Source organism: Hyla sarda, chromosome 3 (assembly GCF_029499605.1).
Source record: "Hyla sarda isolate aHylSar1 chromosome 3, aHylSar1.hap1, whole genome shotgun sequence".
Lineage (NCBI taxonomy): Eukaryota > Metazoa > Chordata > Amphibia > Anura > Hylidae > Hyla > Hyla sarda.
In genome coordinates, this window is record NC_079191.1 from 265,485,622 (window position 1) to 265,509,351 (window position 23,730).

At 42.4% G+C, this 23,730-nt stretch overlaps 1 long non-coding RNA gene across 1 annotated transcript in view; it reads right to left on the reverse strand.

Moving 5' to 3' along the window:
* The window catches only part of LOC130360751 (uncharacterized), a 48,451-nt gene extending 25,175 nt beyond the window's left edge, over positions 1–23,276 (reverse strand). The window contains exon 1 of the long non-coding RNA XR_008890781.1: positions 23,172–23,276. This is a non-coding gene — a long non-coding RNA (uncharacterized LOC130360751). The remainder of the gene's footprint in view (positions 1–23,171) is intronic.
* Between the last annotated feature and the right edge of the window lie 454 nt (positions 23,277–23,730).

The window sequence follows — 23,730 nt, forward strand, 5'->3', positions numbered from 1 at the left end:
CGGGATAGGAGGTCGAGTTAGGAGGTCAGGATTTGAGGACGGGATTTGAGAATGGGATGGGAGGTCGGGATATGAGGACAGGATAGGAGGACGGGATAGGAGGTCAGGATAGGAGGTCGGGAGAGGAGGTCGAGATAGGAGGACGGGATAGGAGGATGGGAATGGAGATCGGGATAGGAGGTCGGGATAGGAGGTCGAGATAGGAGGACGGGATAGGAGGTCGGGATAGGAGGTCAGGATAGGAGGTCGAGATAGGAGGTCGGGATATGAGGTAGGGATAGGAGGATTGGATAGGAGGTCGAGATAGGAGGACAGGATAGGAGGTTGAGATAGGAGGAGGGGATAGGAGGATGGGATAGGAGGTTGAGTTAGGAGGTCAGGATATGAGGATGGGATAGGAGGACAGGATAGGAGGACGGGATAGGAGGATAGGAGGATGAGATAGGAGGTCGGGATAGGAGGACGGGATAGGAGGTCGAGATAGGAGGTCGGAATAGGAGGTCGAGTTAGGAGGAAGAGATAAGAGGAGGGGATAGTAGGTGGAGATAGGAGGACGGGATAGGAGGACGGGATAGGAGGACAGGATAGGAGGTCGGGATAGGAGGTCGGGATAGGAGGTCGAGATAGGAGGAGGGGATAGGAGGATGGGATAGGAGGTTGGGATAGGAGGTTGGGATAAGAGGTCAAGTTAGGAGGTCAGGATATGAGGGGGAGATAGGAGGTGGAGATAGGAGGACAGGATAGGAGGTTGAGATAGGAGGTCGGGGTAGGAGAATGGGATATGGGGTTGGGATATGACAACAATATATGGGGATTGGATATGAAGTCAAAAGCTTCCTCCTCTGTTGATTTTCCTCCCCAACTAGGATGAGTAAGGAAAAACCGGGCAACGCCGGGTATTCAGCTAGTATATATATAAAACTCAATGGGAAACATGTATCAAAGATTTTACCCCTGTTTTGTGTTTAAATTTTTGCGCAAAAGTTTGCTCAAGCTGTTTTTTTGCATCTTTTATTGCGCACATTCTGGTGGAGCATTTCCTCCAGATGTGTAGGTTTTGGTGTACCTTGGAGTGACATATTTAGTATGCACGAATGTATTAACTGCGTACATTTCATTTACCTGCAGAAATCTTGCGCAATCACCATATTTTAAATGCAAATATAAGCCATCTTGGACTGCATGTAGCAAGATGCTCTAAATCATCGATTCCATTTTCAAAGAGTGTGTTGACGAGATTACTATGCTTCTGCCACCAGTCAGATTATCTCTGAGATACTTAAAACCTTTCCATGTACATTTTAAAAACAATGCTATGTTTATGGACTGCTTGTGATCACCCTTCACCCGGAGTCTAACCCCATACATCGGGATAATACACCCGGTTGTAGTGCGGGTGAAATACTTCCCGTCACAGTTCATACTTCGAATAGTGTAAATTTCAAACTTCCCACTGTTCTTGATGAGAGCAGGAGATTGCACATTTGTAATGTAACCATGGTGACCGTACAGCTAAGAATATACCACTGTATGTGCAGGGAGGGAGAAGGAGGTAAAACTGCTAGGTCTATGTTTATGTGTGATTGCGTGTATGAAGCAGAGTTGAGTGTGCGAGCCATGTGTATGCCGCAGAGCCGAGTGTGTGTATGTAGCAGAGTTGAATGTGTGTGTATATGTAGCAGACCTGAGTGTGTGAGTGTGTATGTAGCAGAGCTGAGTGTGTGAATGTGTGTATGTAGCAAAGCTGAGTGTGTGAATGTGTGTATGTAGGAGAGCTGAGTGTGTGAATGTCTGTATGTAGCAGAGCTGAGTGTATGATTGTGTGTATGTAGCAGAGCTGAGTGTGTGTGTAGCAGAGCTGAGTGTGTATATGTAGCAGAGCTGAGTGTGTGCATGTGTATATGTAGTAGAGCTGAGTGTGTGAATGTATGTATGTAGCAGAGCTGAGTGTGTGTGTATGTAGCAGAGTTGAGTGTCTGATTTTGTGTATGTAGCAGAGTTGAGTTTGTGTGTATGCCGTAGAGTTGAGTTTGTGTGTATGTAGCAGGGCTGAGTGTGTGAGTGTGTATGTAGCAGAGCTGAGTGTGTGTGTATGTAGCAGAGTTGAGTGTCTGAGTTTGTGTATGTAGCAGAGCTGAGTGTGTGTATGCAGTATAGTTGAGTTTGTGTGTATGTAGCAGGGCTGAGTGTGTGAGTGTGTATGTAGCAGAGCTGAGTGTGTGTGTGTGTGTGCAGCAGAGCTGAGTGTGTGAATGTGTGTATGTAGCAAAGCTGAGTGTGTGAATGTGTGTATGTAGCAGAGCTGAGTGTGTGAATGTGTGTATGTAGCAGAGCTGAGTGTGTGATTGTGTGTATGTAGCAGAGCTGAGTGTGTGTGTAGCAGAGCTGAGTGTGTGTGTATATGTAGCAAAGCTGAGTGTGTGCATGTGTATATGTAGCAGAGCTGAGTGTGTGAATGTGTGTATGTAGCAGAGCTGAGTGTGTGTATGCCATAGAGTTGAGTTTGTGTGTATGTAGCAGGGCTGAGTGTGTGAGTGTGTATGTAGCAGAGCTGAGTGTGTGTGTATGTAGCAGAGTTGAGTGTCTGTGTTTGTGTATGTAGCAGAGCTGAGTGTGTGTATGCAGTATAGTTGAGTTTGTGTGTATGTAGCAGGGCTGAGTGTGTGAGTGTGTATGTAGCAGAGCTGAGTGTGTAAGTGTGTGTATGTAGCAGAGCTGAGTGTGTCAATGTGTGTATGTAGCAAAGCTGAGCGTTTGAATAAGTGTATGTAGCAGAGCTGAGTGTGTGATTGTGTGTATGTAGCAGAGCTGAGTGTGTGGGGGGTGTATATGTAGCAGAGCTGAGTGTGTGTGTGTGTATGTAGCAGCGCTGAGTGTGTGAGTGTGTATATGTAGCAGAGCTGAGTATTTGTGTGTATGTAGCAGAGTTGAGTGTGTATGTAGGAGAGATGAGTGTGTGAATGTGTGTATGTAGCAGAGCTGAGTGTGTGAATGTGTGTATGTAGCAGTACTGAGTGTGTGATTGTGTGTATGTAGCAGAGCTAAGTGTGTGTATGTATGTAGCAGAGTTGAGTGTGTGAGTTTGTGTATGTAGCAGAGCTGAGTGTGTGGGGGGTGTATATGTAGCAGAGCTGAGTGTGTGAGTGTGTGTATGTAGCAGCGCTGAGTGTGTGAGTGTGTATATGTAGCAGAGCTGAGGATTTGTGTGTATGTAGCAGAGTTGAGTGTGTATGTAGGAGAGATGAGTGTGTGAATGTGTGTATGTAGCAGAGCTGAGTGTGTGAATGTGTGTATGTAGCAGTACTGAGTGTGTGATTGTGTGTATGTAGCAGCGCTGAGTGTGTGAGTGTGTATATGTAGCAGAGCTGAGGATTTGTGTGTATGTAGCAGAGTTGAGTGTGTATGTAGGAGAGATGAGTGTGTGAATGTGTGTATGTAGCAGAGCTGAGTGTGTGAATGTGTGTATGTAGCAGTACTGAGTGTGTGATTGTGTGTATGTAGCAGAGCTAAGTGTGTGTATGTATGTAGCAGAGTTGAGTGTGTGAGTTTGTGTATGTAGCAGAGCTGAGTGTGTGTATGCAGCAGAGTTGAGTGTGTATGTATAAGTAGCAGAGCTGAGTTTGTGAGTGTGTATATGTAGCAGAGTTTAGTGTGTGTGTATGTGGCAGAGTTGAGTGTGTGAGTATGTATGTAGCAGAGCTGAGTGTGTAAGTGTGTGTATGTAGCATAGCTGAGTGTGTGAATGTGTGTATGTACAGAGCTGAGTGTGTGTGTGTATGTAGCAGAGCTGAGTGTGTGATCAGGTGTATGTAGCAGTGTTGAGTGTGCATGTGGTCATGCTTACACATAATCACACATTCAGCTCTGCTGCATACCCATGTCGAACACTAATTTCTGCTACCAGGGTGCCTCCAGCTTTTTCAAAACTGAAACTTCCAGCATGTCAAGTTTTGCAACACTTGGAGGCATTCTGGTTGGTGAACACTGATATAGAAGTAAGGGGACAGATTGTTAATCAAAAGTATATATTTTCTAAACCCAGACATTCTGGGGGAGATTCTCAAAAACTACTGTAATTTCTGTTCCAGCGAAATTATTCACACCTTTTTTTCTCCTCACATTTTCAAAGGTCTCTTTTGCTGCTTTGAAAATATTTTTGCACCACTTTATTTTTTTGCACCAAATTTTTTTTTTTTTTGCAGCCATATAGTTTATGATTTTTTTTTTGCGCCAAAATTGCAGAGTTTGGTGCTAAAAATGGCAATTTTTGTGCCAACTTTTACAGCCAAGAAAATTCTGGTGGAAACATCTCACAAAATATTCCATTTGTGGGGAGATATATGATTTTACTATTGTGGAAAGTTTTGTCCGGCACAATTATATGTTACTGCATAGCTTCCGAACGGCTGGAGATATTTCGATAATACTTGGTCACATGTTACTTATATGTCCACTTAAAATATAGGATCGTTAATTCAACCCTTAACTACCTTCATTTGTCAGGGTAGGGGTTTTTGTTTAAAGTCCCATGCAAATCAATGGGAAATGTATGTGTCCACATAACACATATGGTACACATATTATGGGTCAGGATAGGAGGTCGGGATATGAGGACGGGATATGAGGTTGAAATAGAAGGTCGAGATAGGAGGACGGGGAATGAGGTCAAGATAGGAGGTTGGAATATAAGGACGGGATATGAGGATGGGATATGAGGTCGGGATAGAAGGTCGGGATAGGAGGTCAGGATAGGAGGTCGGGATAGGAGGATGGGATATGAGGTCGGCATATGATAACGGGATATGAGGTCGAGATAGGAGAACAGGATAGGAGGTGAGGATATGGGGGCTGGATATAAGGTCGGGATAGGAGGTCGAGATATGAGGACGGGATATGAGGACAGAGATAGGAGGATGGGATAGGAGGACAGGATATGAGGTCGAGATAGGAGGTCGGAATATGAGTACGGGATAGGAAGACGGGATAGGAGGTCGAGATATTAGAACGGAATGAGGTCAGGATATGAGGTCGAGATATGATGACTGGTTATGAGGACGGGATATGAGGTAAAGATATGAGGACGGGATATGAGGTTGAGATATGAGGACAGGATATGGGGTTGGGATATGACAACAATATGTGAGGATGAGATATGAAGTCAAAAGCTTCCTCCTTTGTTGATTTTCCTCCCCAACAAGGATTAGGAAGGAAAAACCGGGCAACGCCGGGTACTCAGCTTGTATTAAATAAAATAAAACATAAAAAAAAATAGAAGGAAATACAGCATTGTGAGTTTTCATCCCAAAGAGAATGTATATGTCATTTAGAGCAGAATCCCAATCTGGGCTATTTATGGCAGATCCACAGGATATTATAGAAATGTCCCCTAAATGTGGGAACTACCTCTGGGAAATCTTGACATCAAGGGCTTCCTAGTCCCTTATGGCCTGTTTGTAGCTTCAAAAAGAGGTCATAGCTCATGGTGCTACAGTGTTTACATAACTTCCATTAATGTAACTGGGAGTTATATAAATTGTGAAAAGCAGTTCCCTCCATCTGCCACAAGCAGAGGAATACCCCTTTAAGTTAGAAAAGCAGCCCAGCAGATGTTAACTGAGCAAGGCCTTTAGGGGGGGAATTTATAATTGGTTTTACACAGTTTTTGTGGTGTTCATTTGTCACACAATTTGTCTTAATTTCCTTTTAGAGACTTTTTATTGTGACTTTTGCTTTAGAAGTGTCATGAAAGGGGGGCAGGGAGAAGTGAGCCCTAAGCTGTCCCGAAGACAACTCTTCCTGCCTACTTGCCTAGATACACTTGCGGTGAATGACAACTGGGTGCCTGTCCCTTCGTGCGCTAAAGTGCATGGTCACCAAAGTCAATAAAACAAACTGAATTGTACAAAGTCAGGGAACAAGTCAGGAACATAACGGCAAAACAATAATCAACAAACAGATATACAGTAGAAATACAAATTACGCAGAAAATAGCATACTACCAGGTCAGGAAATAAAAAGCACTGTTCACAAGAAACCCAATAGACACCCCATTCCAATCATGGAGGGGCATCAATACAAAAGCCTAATAGGCTCCTAACTAACAGGCACTCTCCACCGAGTGATCAGGATACTAGCCCAGGAGGAAACAAAAATCCTAATTTCAAGCAAACACGTGTACAGATACAATACTAACTCACTCCTAGATAGACAGATTAGCTCAAGGCTCAGAACAGGATTCTATCCTAGGAGATCCAGGATCAAACAAGGTCAAAACAGGACTGACAAAATGCACAGTGTAAATACGGACTAAGGAAACACAAAGCATATGCAGAAGGAACAATACAAGGATACTAAAACCCGACAAAGGTACTAAAACAAAACAGACTAAAATCTAGATATCAAACAGGACAGATAACTATGGTTAATACTCAGGACATGTGCTCAAACAAGCATAGTGAACATTATGCAAACATGGTCAGAGTAACAGGTCTAATAACCAGCAAATGACAGCACCTGAAGAGTCCTTATATATACTTCCAGTGCTGAAGTCAGGAAAGACAACTCTTCCTATCCCCGGGAGAATTAACATAGAAACTGTTCAGACACAAACATAATGTCTGAACAGGACCCAAAGCAGAAAACACATAATATAAATAAACGGACATTAGAAGAAGCTTTTTGTAAAATAGAGTAGCTATGCCATAGCCTGGTTATATTGTTGCATTGGTCGTGAATTTATCATGTGAGATTTGTAGCACAATTAGATATGTAGCAAATCTACACCAGTTACAAAACTCGCTGTAGACAGGATTTATAAAAAGTCAAGAACATTTTGACGCACGCGGTTAAATAGTAGTGTAATGTACAGAAGTATCATTTAAAAAATGTGTACCAGCACCATATTTATCGCATGTCATGGAACAATTTAATAAATTTGCTGCACATACACATTCCCACTACAAAAATTAAAGCTGTAGAAAAATCATTAACCTGCGCTAGCCTTGATAATCTGCCCCCCCCCACCCCTATTGTGCTTGAACTTAGTTTATGCTTTGCCTCTCAGTGTATACGGGAGCAACTCCTGATCTCACTTTTGATGCCGAATTAGCAATTTAATCAAAATCAAATCAGACAGCTAATTCCAGCAAATAAACTTAATTGAGAATCATTTGGATACATTTACTTGTATCATTTACATTATATTGAGAAAGTGCATAAACCAGTATGTGGAGGAGAATGGAAAAAACTGTAGGAAGCTGTAGGCATTTTGAATCCCACGTTTGGAAGCAAGATACCTGAATAATATGAATTATAAAACATTATATTTATATACAGTAATGGCCGTATATGTTGGCACACCCCTGAAATTGTTTTAGAAAATGAAATATTTCTCACAGATACAGAGCGGATTGCAGTAATACATGTTTTGCTATACACATGTTTATTCCCTTTGTGTGTATTGGAACTAAACCAAAAAAGGAGGAAAAAAAGTTTATTATATACAGACATTCATAGTTCTTACTATATATACGGACATTTTCAGGCCATGTTACGTATCGATTTAGGTGGTTGTTCTATTTTCATGTTCTTTCTATGCTAACATCTGGTGCAAGGGCCCTGCCCAGATGTGAAGTGTGACATTTTAGAAATATTGTTCATATTATTCTTAAAAACCTTGATTCAGGTTTTCTTTATGTTCTATATTTTTACTGTCCATTCTTATCACACTATTATTATTGAGTAAGTAGTTTTCCTATTTTTTTATTCCTTCATTCTTCTTTTATTTCTCTTTTCTCTCTATTTATCTCGTTTTCTTTTCTCTACTATCCTTTGAGGACTGGTCATATAATATTTATTATATACGTATTTTCAATATAAAAATCACACCTGAAAGCAGATAAAAAGGAGAGAAGTTCACTTAGTATTTGCATTGTTGGGAAAAGGCGCCCTTCCAATAAAAGAGACCTGGAGCAGTTTGCAAAGGAAGAGTGTTCCAACATTCCGGCTGAGAGGTGTAAGAAGCTTATTGATGGTTATAGGAAGCGACTGATTTCAGTTATTTTTTTTCCAAAGGGTGTGTAACCAAATATTAAGTTAAGGGTGCCAATAATTTTGTCCATCCCATTTTTGGAGTTTGGTGTGACATTATGTCCAATTTGCTTTTTTTCCTCCCTTTTTTGGTTCAGTTCCAATACACACAAAGGGAATAAACATGTGTATAGCAAAACATGTGTTACTGGAATCCTTTTCTGTGAGAAATACTTCATTTTCTTGAAAAATTTCAAGGGTGCCAACATTTACGGCCATGACTGTGTATATATATATATATATATATATATATATATATATATATATAAATATATATATATATATATATATATATATATATATATTTATACAGTATCTAACATAAGTGAGTACACTCTTTCCTTGCTGGGTTGGCACATAGCGCTCTGCCCAGCAAGCGGTTGCAGTAATCCAGCGATCTATACATATTGCTAGATTACTGTATGGTAACCAAAAAGTTAAGTTGTGCAAATGTTTCAGTAAAGCAGCCAACTAAAAAGATTGCTGGTTTACTGTGACAGAGGAGGCTGGGCGAAAAAGCTATTTATCCACTATTCACCTCATAGGGCATAAGTGTCTGACTGGGCTTGGGAGGGGGGGAAGGTCCAACAGCTGGGACCCCTGTGATCTCTTGAATGGGACCTGGCTCTCAGAGAGGAAATTGTGCTTCTCTTAGGAGCACGAACACCATTCATTCTCTATGGGAGCGCTGGAGATGCCGAGACGGCCCCGTGATCAGACACTTATTCCCTATCTTGTGGATAGGCGATAAGTTGCATTACACAGCAGCACAACTTAACTCTTTTGTATTGCTGGTTCGCTGCGACCTTGCTCAATGTGAACCGATCACTTCCGGAAGTTTGGCGAGCTTGGAGAGACGAACTATCAGAAATGTTGCTCATCTCTACAAAAGACCACCTAAAATTGCATATAGAAAAGTGTCCTTCTTAAAGAAAACTGCCATTATGCAAAATGTGTGATCAGATTGCTCACACCAAGCTGATGTGGTTTTCTTCTTCTCCAATACAAACTGCATCAACTGCAGACACTATAGACTATATAGGGCACTAATTCACCTAGCAGCGTCATCTGAGCTGAACACTGACCCTGCAAAAATCCCGGACTGGATGAAAAGGGTATAATAGGCCCATTCCCAATTATTTCACAGGTCTATACAAATTCAGGCCCAAAATAAAGACTTAGTAAACCTTGGAAAATTGAGCTTTCCCTGACATTTCTAGTTCACTCAACAGTATTCAGCAAAGGTTAAAAAGAGGGCAAATAAATAACTATATACCTTTATGGGGATTGGATACGTGAGGCACAGTATATGTGAAGAAATACTCTGTGGCTGAAACCAATGAAACTTTGCACAGTGCCAAAAAATGTAACATAGCCAAGCCAGGTCCTGTCAGCATTGGACTGATTGCTTTAAATAAGAATAGATTTCCTGAATGTTTAAATTGAAACTTCGACTTTGATTAGCGCAATGAAGAATACCAGGATGACTTCCTAACTATTCAGTTCCTCGAAGTCCTGTGAGGTCTGGGGATGACAAGTCCAATTCTGATATGTAGCGTTTTATACTCCACAGACTGTTGTAAAAGAGAAAACAAATCAAGCTCTTGTTTCCGAGGTCCTTATTCTAAGATGTTTTCTTATTTACACTTCAAGGAAATATGTGGAAACTCACATGAGCTGAGGAGGTCTCTGGAAGGTAAAAAGCTGATTGTAACTGTTGCACATATAATGTGGGTATTTCTCAATATTTTCACGTTAACATATAGTTATTCTTTATGAATTCATCATTTCAATATAGATTGCAGAGAAATGTGGATGTACTGTAATTTTTACAAGGTTGGTTTTAGGTTTAGCGTGGCCCTAGGTAAAATCAAAAGTGGGGCCCCAAAAGTCGTAATAGTGCACTAACCATATTTGCCCATTTTTGGTCACGTCAAATACCATAAAAATATCTAACAAGCAATTGAAAAGTCCCATTAAAACAAATATGGTACCGATAAAAACCACAAATCACAGCACAAAAAAATGACCCTCATACATCCCCATATACAGAAAAATAAAAGAGTTAGTTATCAGAATAGTATATATTATTTTATATTTTTGTATATTTCCCCCACATTAGGTTGGCAGTACAGTTTCCCCCACATTAGGTGTGCAGTACAGTTCCCCTACATTAGGTGTGAAGTACAGTTCCCCCCACATTAGGTGTGCAGTACAGTTCCCCCACATTAGGTGCAGTACAGTTCCCCCCACATTAGGTGGAGTACAGTTCCCCCCACATTAGGTGCAGTACAGTTTCCCCCACATTAGGTGCAGTACAGTTCCCCCCACATTTGCTGCAGTACAGTTCCCCCCACATTAGCTGCAGTACAGTTTCCCCCACATTAGCTGCAGTATAGTTCCCCACATTAGGTGCAGCACAGTTCCCCACATTAGGTGCAGTATAGTTCCCCACATTAGGTGCAGTATAGTTCCCCAAATTAGGTGCAGTATAGTTCCCTCACATTAGGTGCAGTACATTTCCCCATATTAGGTGCAGTACAGTTACCCCACATTAGGTGCAGCACAGCTCCCCGACATTAGGTGCAGTATAGCTCCCCCACATTAGATGAAGTATAGTTCCCCCACATTAGGTGCAGTATAGTTCCACACATTAGGTGCCGTATTGTTCCCTCACATTAGGTGCAGTATAGTTGCCCCACATTAGGTGCAGTATAGCTCCCCCACATTAGGTGCAGTATAGTTCCCTCACATTAGGTGCAGTATATTTCCCCCACATTAAGTTACATAGACAAGAAAAAAATACTTTGGGAGCGGCCTCTATCTGAATACATACATATATGTTTAGAAAACATATATGTATAGTGACGTACACTTTGTGAGTGGTCGTATTTACAGACCACTCACACACAATTCAGGCTCATCGCACATCGCATGGAGGGTATGAATTTTATCCGCTGAATCCTATACTGGGGGATCCGATCCAATCACCCAGATAGATAATGTACTAAAGAAAAAATAAAAAGGGAGAGGGAGAAGGGTTGTCCGCTGTCCATATTTTTTTTTCTTTAGTACCCCACATTAGGTTGGCAGTATAGTTCCCCACAATTGGTGCAGTATAGTTCCCCACATTAGGTGCAGTATAGTTCCCCACATTAGGTGCAGTATAGCTCCCCACATTAGGTGCAGTATACTTCCCCCATAGACATACAGCCTCCTCATACAGCTGTATATCTGTGCACTGCCCCACGTCAGTGTTACGACCACCAGTCCTCCGGTCCAGGGTCACGATTTACTGCTATGGCCTATAGGCCATAGCAGTAGGTCCCGGGAACGGAGGACCAGTGGTCAGAGCATCAAAGAGGACGTGCCGCTGGTGACTTACCATTTCGGCCGGTGCGCATTCCAGCTGGTGCGGAAATGATTTTTCGGGACACAGGGATGTCCAGAATGTTACGGGGCCCCCTGCGGGCTGCTCAGTGGCGGCCGCGGATCCCCCGGGCTTGATTAGGCCTATGCTGAGCAGCCGGCAGGGGGCCCCCTGGGGGATGGGGGCCCTAGGCAATTGCCTGGTTTGCCCCGCCCTAACGCCGACCCTGGTTGCATGCAAGACATGCTAATAAGCCACTATGCCACAATAAAACCACTATGACGAATATATAATGAGGCTACATAGGGGTGGAATAAAAATTTATAAGGTTCCCTACCTGGCATGATGATTTCAACTATAATGATCAAATATACCTTTTGCCAAGTTAGGGGAAAGTGTTAAAGGGGTACTTTCTGGAATTATTTTCAGTCTGACCACAATACTTTCTGGTGACAACTCTGTCCATATCAGGATTGACTTGCTATGGGGATTTGCTTGTGCTCTGGACAGTTCCTGACATTGGCAAAGGTGTCAGCAGAGAGCACTGTGGTCAGACAGAAAGAAATTGCAGAAATACAATTTCCTGTGGAGCATACAGCAGCTGAAAAGGACTGGAAGGATTAAGATTTTTAAATAGAAGTAATTTACAAATCTGTTTAACTTTCTGGCATCAGTTGATTTAAAAAAATGTTTTTCCATCAGAGTACCCCTTTAATTGGGCATTGTCATTAACCTCTTCAGGACAGAGGGTGTATGCATATGCCCTGCACCCTAAGTCCTTAAAAGGGAACTCAAGTGGAAAACTTTTTTTTTTAAATCAACTGGTGCCAGAAAGTTAAACAGATTTGTAAATTACTTCTATTTAAAAATCTTAATCCTTCCAGTACTTATTAGATACTGAATACTACAGAGGAAATTATTTTCTTTTTGGAAAACAGTGCTCTTTGCTGACATCATGACAACAGTGCTCTCTGCTGACATATCTGTCCATTTTAAGAACTGTCCAGAGTAGGAGAAAATCCCCATAGTAAACATATGCTGCTCTGGACAGTTCCTAAAATCGACAGAAATGTCAGCAGAGAGCACTGTGGTCATGATGTCAGGAGAGAGCTATGTGTTCCAAAAAGAAAACCATTTCCTCTGTAGTATACAGAATCTAAAAAGTACTGGAAAGATTAAGAATTTTTAATAGAAGTAATTTACAAATCTGTTTAACTTTCTGGCACCAGTTGATTTAAATAAAAAAAAGTTTTCCACAGGAGAACCCCTTTAAGGACGTAGGGCGTATAGGTACGCCCGTGGGAATTTTGGTCCCTGCCGCTAACAGGATGCTTGCTAAAATCAATCAGCAGGCATCCAGGCACATCGCCGAGGGGGGTCCTGTTTAGACCAGCGATCTGCGGCGATTCCGGGTCATACGGGTCTCCGATGACCCAGAAAATAAGGTCACCCCCGATCCCCCTGAAGGTATAGAAATGAGGTGGCACCAGTGCCACCCCTCCTATCCCTGCTATTGGTCTGTCAGAAGTGACCGACCAATAGCAGATCGGGGGCGGGGCGGTTAAAGTTCGGGTCCCCCATACTGCCCACCCATGGTAGTAAGGGCAGAACGGATGAACTGTAGTGTGACCGTCGGTGGTGGTGTAGGTCCCTCACCATCGATTGGTGGCGGCGATCCTCTCCCTGGTGCGGCGATCCTGATGACTACGGAAGTTGGTGAGTTGCCTAGCAACATCTGGAGGGCTACAGTTTGGAGACCACTATACAGTGGTCTATACAGTGGTCTCTAAACTGTAGCCCTCCCGATGTTGCAAAACTACAACTCCTAGCATGCCCAGACAGCTGTTTGCTGTTTGGGCATGCTGGGATTTGTAGTTTTGCAACAGCTGTAGGGCTACAGTTTAGAGAAAATGTGCAGTGCTCTCTAAATTGTGGCCCTCTAAATCTTGCAAAACTATAACTCCCAGCATACACGAACAGCAAACTGCTGTCTCGCCATGCTGGGAGTTGTAGTTGCGTACCTCCATCTGTTGTATAACTACATCTCCTAGCATGCCCTTCGACGATCAGTACATGCTGGGAGTTGTAGTTTTGCAACAGCTGGAGGCACACTGGTTGGAAAATACTGAGTTAGGTAACAGAACCTAAGTGAAGGTTTTTCAACCATTGTGCCTCCAGCTGTTGCAAAGTACAACTCCCAGCATACATGGTCTGTCATGACTGGAGGTTCCCCCCCCATGTGAGTGTACAGGGTACATTCACATGGGCGAGTTTTCAGTGAGTTTCCTGCTTCAAGTTTGAGCTGCAGCAAAGTCCCCAGCGGGAAACTCACCGTAAACCCGCCCATGTTAAGGTACCCTAAAAACACTACACTACATTAACACATATTAAAGGGTAAAACACTACATATACACCCCCTTACACTGTCCCCCCCCCAATAAAAATGAAAAACATATCGTACGGCAGTGTTTCCACAACGGAGCATCCAGCTGTTGCAAAACAACTCCCAGTATTTCCGGACAGCCACTGACTGTCCAGGCATACTGGGGGTTTAACAACAGCTGGAGGCACCCTGTTTGGGAATCACTGGCGTAGAATGCCCCTATGTCCACCCCTATGCAATCCCTAATTTAGTCCTCAAATGCGCATGGCGCTCTCTCACCTGTCGTCCTTCAAGGAAACAGTTTAGGGCCACATATGGGGTATTTCCGTACTCAGGAGCAATTGCGTTACAAAGTTTGGGGGGATTTTTCTCCTTTTCCCCCTTATGAAAAGGAAACGTTGGGGTCTACACCAGCCCGTTAGTGTAAAAAAAATAAAAAAATTACACTAACATGCTGGTGTTGCCCCATACTTTCTATTTTCACAAGAGGTAAAAGGAAAATACCCCATAAGTGGATGGAAAATGGTCTGCAGACGAACAACAAGGCTCAGGAGTGAGAGCGCACTATGTACAGTTGAGGCCTAAATGGGCGATTTGCACAGGGGTGGCTGATTTTACAGCGTTTCTGACATAAACGCAAAAAAATTAATACCCATGTGTAACCACATTATGGAAACTACACCCCTCACGGAACGTAACAAGGGGTATAGTAAGCCTTAACACCCCACAGGTGTTTGACTAATTTAAAGTTTGACCTTAAAGTTGGATGGGAAAATGAAAAAAAAAAATTAACTAAAATGCTGGTGTTACCCTAAATTTTTCATTTTCACAAGGGAAAATAGGAAAAAAAAGCCCACCAAAATTTGTAATCACATTTCTTCTGAGTAAGAACATACCCCATATGTGGATGTAAAATGCTCTGCTGGCGCACTACAATGCTCAAAAGAAAAGAAGTGCCATTGGGCTTTTGGAGAGAAAATTTGTCCAGAATTAAAGAATTAAAACTATGGACCCCGTCCCACATGTGACCCCATTTTGGAAACTACACACCTCATGTAATGTAATAAGGGGTGCAGTGAGCATTTATGCCCCACAGGTGTCTGACAGATTTTTGGAACAGTGGTCCGTGAAAATGAAAAATATAATTTTTCATTTGCACAGCCCACTGTTCCAAAGATCTGTCAAATGCCAGTGGGGTGTAAATGCTCACTGCACCCCTTATTAAATTCTGTGAGGGGTGTAGTTTCCAAAATGGGGTCACATGTGGGGGGGGGGGTCCACAGTTCTGAAACCATGGGGGGCTTTGTAAATGCACAAGGCCCCCGACTTCTATTCCAACCAAATTCTCTCTCCAAAAGCTCAATGGCGCTCTTTCTCTTCTGAGCTTTGTAGTGCGCCAGCAGAGCACTTGACGTCCACACATAGGGTATTTTCATACTCAACAAATCACGTAACGAGATAGGGTTATGCTTAAACCGATATTTTCATACTCAGAAGAAATTTTACTGAGTATGAAAATATAATTTTACTGAAAAAAACATTTCATTTATACATCTGACTTTAACGAAAAGTCATCAAACACCTGTGGGATGTTAAGGCTTACTGTACCCCTTGTTACGTTCCTTGAGGGGTATAGTTTCCAAAATAGTATTTTCATCAAATTTTGGAATTTTTCACCAAGAAATGATGCAAGTATCGACGGAAATTTACCACTAACATAAAGTAGAATATGTCACGAAAAAACTATCTCAGAATCAGAATGAAAAGTAAAAGCATCCTAGAGTTATTAATGCTTAAAGTGACAGTGGTCAGATTTGCAAAAAAAGGCTGCGTCCTTAAGGTGAAAATGAGCTGCGTCCTTAACCCCTTAACGACCAAGGACGTTTATTTGGCTGGCTCCCGCGATATAACGCAGGGTCACGCGGTCCTACAGCTGCTTCCTCTCAGCCCTGATGCGCGCGTCCCCTTCCTTTAGGGCGTGTGCGCGAGCGCTGGAGCTTTGAAATTTAAAGGGCCAGTGCGCCCATAATTAGTGAATTCACCTGTCACCATGTTATAAGTTATTTGCATCTCCCACACCCCTCTGCTGGATCTTCAGTGCTTATTGCCTAAGAGAAAGCGTTCCCATTGCCTGTTTTACCTACCCGTGTTTCCTCACCTTCCTGCTAAGTTTTTTGACTCCGAACCTTTGCTACGTTGACTACGTCTCTGCCTCATACTCCGCTACCCCGCCTTGCCCAGTTACCTGTGTGGTCAAGCCGTGTCGGGGGTAGCGACCTGGGTGTCACCTGCTGCAGCAAATCCATCCTGCTTTGCGTCGGGCTCTGGTGAAGACCAGCGGCACCTTAGACTCCGCTCCACGATACGGTCAGAGTCATCAGCCACACAGGTAGAGGATCCACATTCAGTTTCGTGACAGCCCACATTCAGGTGCGTTACACTCACAGGCCTAAACGAAATCTCGCACAACCGCAGTAATCCCACTCGGTGTTCTCGGTGTTCAAGCCTTAGTACTACTGGTGTGCAAGATTTCACCTGTGAGTAACATCAAGGCAATCAACGTCAAGTGTGGCTCAGTATAAAGGGTAGGTGTTGCTACAGGAGCTGGAGGAAGTTTGCCGGCATCTTACTAGTCCTCTTGCCCCCAGTGGGAGAGGAGGAGATCAAATCCCTGCCCAGAGCCCCCTTCTTCTGCTGTAGGTGGATGTTGTAGTGGGCAGGGGAATTGGTATGTAGGATGTTCTTTTGTCCAGTTTGGGGAACCAGTTACCCTTTTAACAACTGGTTAAGTAAACCGGTAAGAACCTAAGGTTATGTTGCTGTTATCTGTAAAATGGGTAGCTCAGCCACTACTTCTCCACAGGGAGGTCCCCACTCTGCCAATCATTGGCATCAGAGGCATGGCACCTCTGCAGGCAGTCATTAACTGAGCGGACACAACCTGGTGTTGAGACATAGACATGAAAGTGTCTCAAAGTGGAACCGAACACTGCTGGCACAGTGGCAGCAGGGAAGCGAGATGCGGTCCCCTACTCGCTGGGTGGTCTCACGCACGTATAGGAGACCGCATGGACATTTGATGGAATAAATGACATTCTTGGAGTCACAGGTATAAAAGGATTTTATCTTGATGTTTTCTCCACTATGGGGATGTTGCAATATGTCATCCCATTTTTTAAATTACACGGGCAATCTCATTAAAACAAATTTTTGCTATTGCACTTATCCAATCATAACTCCTCTTACACTTAACTGCCGTTTGCTGTTGGTTGCAGAGTGTGGGAGGAAATTCTCCCCTATATGGCTTCAGATTATGTCTCACCTGCTGGGTAATGCCCCTTCCCAGTCTGTGAAACCTGAACCTGAGCAGAAAATACAGAGCAATATGGCAGGGGGTGGTTTATCATGACGGGGGCAGTCAACTGGGAGGACAATAACATTTATTAAGTTAATGAGAGGCACTCTTTAAGTTCACACCCATCTGACTGATTTTTTTGTTGACCATATTTTTTGGGTTGCCCACGGGTCCTATTTAATAATTGTTCCTTTACCAATACATGGTACATTCTGCAGTTATAGCCAAGATTTTTTTTTTCAGTTTCTGTCAGTTAGAAGTTACATTTTCACACACTGATTACTAACGTAAACAACTTTTTTTTATGTGGATTTCTACAATGTTAATCTAGTCTATATTCCAGGAAGTTACATTTTATTTTTTTTTACTCTTAGACAAAAATGACAAAATTCTCTCCTGTCAGTGCAAATGTAAGTTTCTCTTGACATGTTCTCTAGTGACTATTTGTTTATAAAATAAGTAAGCTCAGGCTGTAAAATATAAATATATACTCACCCTCCAATAGACATAATTCCACTATCCGCTGCAAAAATCTTCTTTTCCTTATACCTCATCATTCTGCCAGAATGGGTTACAATATTGCCCAATTAAGGTTTCAGGTCATAGACCACGTGGAGAAACCTTGTAGGAGAGGAAACATTAAGAAACTACTGTTGAGAAAGGAGGCCTTTTGGCTTAATCGTTTGAAAACCATAGAATCCAGGGGTCTCAACAGATATTATGAATTGAATCAAATTTTGTGAATTTATTTATTGTTTATCATGTTTTTTAACCATTCTCAATTTTCTGTTTTTCCGGACACCATTGATACTCTGTTCACCTTCTTCTACAAGCTTGGCGCACGGTCTGAATGATTCCTCATGAATCTCTATATAGCCTCAGTACAGGTTGTATATCCTGATACATTTATGTTACTTAGGAGTGATCTATTGCTTCATTTTATTTGTATATTGTGATGTTTTTCTTGTGATGGTTTCCCTTTTCTCTCCCCCTTTCCCCCCTCTTTGTTTGTTTTCTGAGGACTTATCATTACTATTGTAAGTTGCACATGTCTTCCGGTTCTCGGACAGGTGTGTTTTCCACCTGTGACCCAGAAGAAGATGGCTTCCTCTGTGTATATATATTCCTGTTCCTGTTACTCAGGTAGATCAGTTGACAAAGGCCATGTGTTGGCCGAAACGCGTCATGCGAGTCGCAAACACCTTTTCTATGTGTGAATAAACACTCAAGGTGAATAAGCATTATTCGTGAGTTCCGGGATTTCTTTACCTACTTTTCTGACTACCTGTCCGCAGGCACCACACTACGGAGGTGAGTGCCGACTCCCTACTACCTCTATAAACTTACATTTGCACTGACAGGTGAGAATTTTGTCATTTTTGTCTAAGAGTAAAACTAAATAAAATGTAACTTCCTGGAATATAGAATAGATTAACATTGTAGAAATACACATAAAGATAAGTTGTTTACATTAGTAATCAGTGTGTGAAAATGTAACTTCTAACTGACAGAAACTGAAAAAAAAAATCTTGGCTATAACTGCAGAATGTACCATGTATTGGTAGAGGAACAATTATTAAAGAGGACCCGTGGGCAACTCAAAAATATGGTCAACAAAAAATCAGTCAGATGGGTGTGAACTTAAAGAGTTCCTCTCATTAACTTAATACATTTTATAATCCTCCCAGTTCACTGCCCCCGTCATGATAAATCACCCCCTGCCATATTGCTCTGTATTTTCTCCTCAGGTTCAGGTTTCACAGATTGGGAAGGGGCATTACACAGCAGCTGTGACATAATCTGAAGCCATATAGGGGAGAATTTCCTCCCACCCTCTGCAACCAATAGAAAATGGCAGTTAAGTGTGAGAGGAGCTATGATTGGATAAGGCTGGACACCCCCCCTCAGCACTCCAGATTGCATTTCCTGTGTTTGGACTTCTGCCAGGCCAGCAGGAGTCCAAAGTCTGTGCAAATGATGAGGGTAAATGTGCTCTGGACAAGTAGGGAGACACTTAGTGGCAAGTTTTTGAACACAAATAAAAAAAATTTTTTTAAACAAACTATATTACAAATATTTTTATTTTCCATAAGAAGTGCAATAGCAAAAATGTGTTTTAATGAGTGTGCCCATTTAAGGCAAGATTATACAGTCATGGTGTGTGTATTAGGCATTAACACTTCCTGATTGCATAATCCTGCCCATCAACTGATTTACCCATTGTTAAAATTAAAGTGGAATGCCCATCTCTTTAATCATGTATCTATGTGTAGAGCATGGCAAATCAAGTGGGGTTTGTAATTGGCTTCATTAAGCAAACTTGCCTGGTTTTGTGCATATCTCTTGTTATCTCTCCTCTTGTTGACAGCTAGTTACCGTCCACCAGCTCTGCTTTAGAAGCAGTGGTGACATCGCTCCCTGTGGAAAGAGCTCTTAAGCCAGGTACACATTGCACATGAAGCTTGCTGCTCTACCTTCTCAGGGCTTATCTCAGCACAGACAGTGGGGCAAAAATGTATTTATTCAGCCACCAATTGTGCAAGTTCTCCCACTTAACCCCTTAAGGACGTAGGGCTAACAGTCCCGCTGACAGGGTTTAAACCGTTCTCACAAGTGGAGAACGTGCTAAACCCCGTGGGTCCCGATTGCTACGGGCCGCCAGGACCCACGGCTAATGCCGGGCACCACCGATGGGGCTGATGCCTGGCATTAACCCTTTACACACCGCAATCAAAGTTGATAGTGACAGAATCGAGACTAGACGACAGAAGGGTCCTCACCTGCCTCATGGTTGTCCAATCGGCAATCTACTGCTCCATGCCTGTTCAGCATGCTGGAGCAGCAGAGCACCGATAACACTGTTCAGTGCTATGACATAGCATTGATCAGTGTATGCAATCAGAAGATTGCTTGGTATAGCCCCCTGTGGGGGCAAAAAAAAAAGTAAAAAGTGTAAAAAAAAATAAATAAATTAGAATACATGTGAATAAGCCCCCCCCTAAAAAAATCATATGTGGTCCTGCCACGTGCGTAAATGTCCGAACTATTAAAATATAAGGTTAGCTACGTAAAAAACACGTAAAAAAAAAATACCTAAGTCCAAAATTGTGAATTTTTGGTCACTTTATATACCATAATAATATTAATAAAAAGCAATAAAAAAAACTAAACAAAAATGGTACTGACCACTGACCAAAAAAATAAAAAATGTAAAAGTTATATAGGTCAGAAGATTACTACTTTAAACATACAAATTTTGGTGCATGTAGTTATAATTTTTTTTAAGTAGTAAAAAAAATAAAACCTACATAAATTGGGTATCCTTGTATCCATATGGACGTACAGAATAAAAATAATTTGTCATTTTTACCGAAAAGTGCACTGCATAGAAGCCCTAAAAAGTTGCAAAATGGCATTAGTTTTTTTCATTTCACCCCACAAATAATTTTTGTTTTGTTTCGCCTTTCGTGAGTCCTTAAGGGGTTAAAAAGATGAGAGAGGCCTGTAATTTTCATCATAGGTGTACCTCAACTATGAGAGACAAAATTAGAGAAATCCATAAAATCACATTGTCTGATTTTTAAATAATTTATTTGCGAATTATGGTGGAAAATTTGTTTTTGGTCAATAACAAAAGTTCATCTCAATACTTTGTTATAAACCCTTTGCTGGTAATGCCAGAGGTCAGACCTCTGTCTGTAGGTCTTCACAAGGTTATCACACACTGTTGCTGGTATTTTGGCCCATTCCTCTATGTTTTGGGGCTGTCACTGGGCAACACAGGCTTTCAACTCCCTCCAAAAGTTTTCTATGGGGTTGAGATCTGGAGACTAGCCAGGCCACTCCAGGACCTTGAAATGCTTCTTATGGAGACACTCTTTTGTTGCCTGGGTGGTGTCTTTGGGATCATTGTCATGCGGAAAGACCCAGCCATGTTTAATTTTCAATGCCCTTACTGATGGAAGGAGGTTTTTAACTCAAAATCTCACGATACATGGCCCCATTCATTCTTAACTTTACACGGATCAGTCGTCCTTGTTCCTTAGCAGAAAAACAGCCCTAAAGCATGATGTTTCCACCCCCATGCTTCACAGTAGGTATGGTGTTCTCTGGATGCAACCCAGCATTCTTTCTCTTTCAAACACGACGAGTTGAGTTTTTACCAAAAAGTTCTACTTTGGTTTCATCTGACCATATGATATTTTCCTAATACCCTTCTGGATCATCCAAATGCTCTCTAGCAAACTTCAGATGGGCCAGGACATGTACTGGCTTAAGCAGGGGGACACGTCTGGCACTGCATGATTTGAGTCCTTGGCGGTGTAGTGTGTTACTGATGGTAGCCTTTGTTACTTTGGTCCCAGCTCTCTGCAGGTCATTCACTAGGTCCCCCCATGGGATTCTGGCATTTTTGCTTACCGTGATCATTTTGACACCACGGGGTGAGATCTTGCGTGGAGACCCAGATCGAGGGAGATTATCAGTGGTCTTGTATGTCTTCCATTTTCTAATAATTGCTCCCACAGTTGATTTCTTCACACAAAGCTGCTTACCTATTGCAGATTAGGTCTTTTCAGCCTGGTGCAGGTCTACTATTTTGTTTCTGGTGTCCTTCGACAGCTCTTTGGTCTCGGCCATAGTGGAGTTTTGAGTGTGACTGTTTGAGGTTGTGGACAGGTGTCTTTTATACTGATAAAAGTTCAAACAGGTTCCATTAATACAGGTAACGAGTGGAGGACAGAGGGGACTCTTAAAGAATAAGTTACAGGTCTGTGAGAGCCAGAAATCTTGATTGTTTGTAGGTGACCAAATACCTATTTTCCACCATAATTTGCAAATAAATTCTTTAAAAATCCGACAATGTGATTGTATGGATTTTTTTTCTCATTGTGTCTCTCATAGTTAAAGGGGTACTCCGGTGGTCAACGTGTTTTTCCGTTTTTGACTTACTCTATTTGTTTTGTTTCATTTCTATTCTTGTTGTTTAGCCTACTCTATTTCTGTTCTTTGTTGTCTTTTTATCTCCCACTTTGTTTTCCTATCTTTGCTTCTATTTCCTGTTTCTTGCTGTGCTAAAAAACTACAAATCCCAGCAGGCCACATGCCTTGCTGGTTTGGGGCGGCTCTTTTTTTTTTGTTCCGCCCTTTACCCACCCTAATATTTTCCCGGGTCAGCCCCCTTATACACAGCACACTAATATAATCAGCCTTGGTTGGGATACACTGGTATACACACACAAAAGGGACTACAACTCCCAGCATGTGTCCTTCAGGAGTCTTCAGTCTGTGGTATAACACCAGTATGCTGCATCTGTAGTCTCCTGGGGGTTGTAGTTCACCACACCTCTGTAGGGCATACATCAGTGTTTTCACACCAGGGAGCCTCCAGGTGTTGTAAAACTACAACTCCCAGCATGCCCTGACAGCCTTTGGGCATGCTAGGAGTTGTAGTTTTGCTGGAGGAACACTGGTTGGGAAACACTGGTGTAACATGATGTGTATGCTGAATAGGCTAGAACAGTGTTTCCCAACCAGTGTACCTCCAGCTGTTGCAAATCTACAACTCCCAGCATGCCCAAAGTCTGTCAGGGCATTCTGGGAGTTGTAGTTTTGCAACAGCTGGAGGCACACTGGTTTGTAAACACTAGCATACACACACACACACACACACACAACAGGGACTACAACTCCCAGCATGTGTCATTCAGGAGTCCCCCCCTCCCCCTTCACATATAGGGGGAGATTTATCAAAACCTGTGCAGACGAAAACTTGCCCAGTTGCCCATAGCAACCAATCAGCTTCCTGCTTTCTTTTTTATGAAGGCCTGTGAAAAATGAAAGAATCAATCTGATTGGTTGCTATGGGCAACTGGACAAGTTTTCCTCTGCACAGGTTTTGATAAATCTCCCCCATAGAGATCATTCCCAGTATGAGATTTATTCCCCTGCAGTCCATACATCCCCAGCCCGTGCACCTTCTCATCCTCCCCTTCAGATTACACTCATCTTCTCTGTGAGGTCCTTCTCCTGTGCAGACCTGCGTCCTTAGAATACAGAGCAGGGGGAGGGGAGGAGCTGTGTACTCAGCTGGATGAGATGAGGGGGCGTGGCTTATTTCTCTCAAGCAGCTATGACATCTTGTCCACAACAGACTCAGAACTGTGGACAACAGTAAAGAAAACCCTCTGAACTACAGAACTTCCTGCCCAACAAACAGGTAAGAAAAACACATACATGCTGCCAAAACATATAACACATGTATATTGCAAAAAAAACTAAACTTACAAAGAAGATGCCATATAGTCAAAAAAATTAACCACCGGAGTACCCCTTTAATGTATACCTTTGATAAAAATTACAGGCCTTTTATCTTTTTAAGTGGGAGAACTTGCACAATTGGTGGCTGACTAAATACATTTTTTTGCTCCACTGTACATCATGTCTGACAGTTGTAGGCATAGTGCTTTAGCTTGGGAGCTTTCAGATATGGAAGCAGATGACCTGCCCATCCACCAGCAGTTCTGAGAGTGTGAG